Genomic DNA, 2,500 nt, shown 5'->3' with positions numbered 1-2,500 from the left:
AAAATGTGAAAAACTGGCTGTGCAAAAATATGGGAACCCTTGTGGTTTTGTTGATTTTAATGCCTGTAACAGCATGTAAAACTGATGACTTTAAACACAAAGTTGGTTGGATTATGTTGTTAAGCCTTGAACCTCATAGAAATGTCTGTTTAATCATGAGAAAATGTATAACATTGAGGAAAAAAAAATTAATACATTTGACTCCATTTGATTCAATTTGTCCTTGTCAATCAAAAATAGCAAAAACTCCAAATTCTAAACAAATCTATTTCTATATTATATTCTATATTTCTATGCAGTAAAATCTCCTCGTCTCCAACGGTAACCGCTCCGGCCGTGTGTAAATATCTAGGATTGGAGAAACAGATCAAACTCGTCCAGTCAGCATTCCATAGATCTACCCCTGCTGTGTCCTCTGCTGCCCTTCCCCTGCCCTCCACACACACACACACACACACACACACGCATACACACACACACACACACACAGGCACCTTCACAAGCACACACACACACACACACACACACACACACACACACACACTATAAACACACACACACAGAAACAAGCACGCACGCGCACACACACACACACACACACAGAAACAAGCATGCACGCACGCACGCACACACACACACACACTAAACTCATTCACACGTGCACACACGCACACACAAACATATACTCATAAACACACACACACACACACACGCACATGCACGCACGCACACACGCACACACAAACATATACTCATTAACACACACACACACACACACACCACAAACACTCAATCACCATATTTACTCACTCACTCTTTCACACATACACACACACACACACACACACACACACACACAAACCCAACAAAACGCACGTACAAAAACACACCCAACAAAACGCACTTACTCACACACACTATAAACACACACAAACACGCATGCGCACACACTTACTCACTCGCTCGCACGCACGCACTCACACAAACATCCCCCCCACCACACACACACACACTCAATCACCATACTTACTCACTCACTCTTTCACACACACACACACACACACTCACACATTCACTTTCTCTTACCCACACACCCACCCACCCATCCACACACACACACACACACCTTCACACACACACACACACACACACACACACACACACTCACACACTCCCTGCTTCCACTCATTCACTTATAAGTCCATTTCCTTGCTAACATGACACCTCCTGTGTTCATCACCTAAGTGTCTCTAGCAGGTCAGAAGAAAACAAGCTACTGTAGTGTGTGTGTGTGTGTGTGTGTGTGTGTGTGTGTGTGTGTGTGTGTGTGTGTGCGCGTGTGCGCGTGCGTGCGTGCGTGCGTGCGTGCGTGCGTGCGTGCGTGCGTGAGTGAGTGAGTGAGTGAGTGAGTGAGTGAGTGAGTGAGTGAGTGAGTGAGTGAGTGAGTGAGTGAGTGAGTGAGTGAGTGAGTGAGTGTGTGCGCGTGTGTGTGTGTGTGTGTGTGCGTGCGTGCGTGCGTGAGTGTCGCGTGTGTGTGTGTGTGTGTGTGTGCGTGCGTGCGTGCGTGCGTGAGTGTCAAACGGAGAGGAAAGGGTGATAGAAAAGGCATTGATGGGACCGATCCGATACTATATCTGTAATGGGTTCGATATGGCTTCGATTTGAGAATTTCAAGGGTCCAAAAAATCATACCCTAACCCAAAGAGGCCACCCCCAACTAGACCAACATAGATCCCACACAGTATGTAGCATAGACAGCTCCAGAAAAAATGAAGAGACCACTCCAAATGTTCAGTGTCTCTCGTTTGACTATTTATAGGCAAATGTTTGAGTAGAATGAACATTTTGGTTTTATAATATAAACTACTGACAACATTTCTATATATATATATAAATGTGTAAAGCCCCTATCTCACTGGGCTGCGACTGTTTGCGACAAGTTGGAGACTGCATTCGCAAACGAGTCTCTAAACTGTCTCCAAACGTTCGCGGAGGTCTCAATTTCCTCGCATGAGTCGCAGAGCCGCGCAGTCTTGTCGCATGAATTTTGAACATGTTCAAAAAAAGTGTGCGACAAATCTAGTCTCAAAACAGTCTCAGAGTCGTCGCAGGTGTGTCGCACGCGTCGCAAACCCTTCTCAATTTAGTCTCCGCGAGTCAGAAAGTGCGAGAAGTGTGAGACAACTTTGCGAGGGTTTGGCGACATATGAAACTAAATTGCGACTGATTTGAGACAAAAAGGAGATTGACATTCCGTTCGTGCGACGCTCGCCAGACGTTCGTGAGACATAAATGCGACCTCCCGGCAAGGACATTCGCAAACGTGTCGTGAGGAACCAACTCAGTGAGACTGCAAGTGAAAATTGTCGCAAATTGGCACATTTTGTCGCAATTTTGTGTCTCCAACTGGTCGCAAACAGTCGCAGCCCAGTGAGATAGGGGCTTAAGCAGCATATGCAGCATTCTTAAAAAATACCCAGATGTCCTACTACATCCGGTG

The sequence above is a fragment of the Ammodytes marinus genome (assembly GCF_949987685.1).
Source record: "Ammodytes marinus genome assembly, chromosome: 9".
Taxonomy (NCBI): Eukaryota; Metazoa; Chordata; class Actinopteri; order Uranoscopiformes; family Ammodytidae; genus Ammodytes; species Ammodytes marinus.
The sequence above is the reverse complement of the archived record's forward strand: the minus strand, read 5'-3'. Positions refer to the sequence as shown.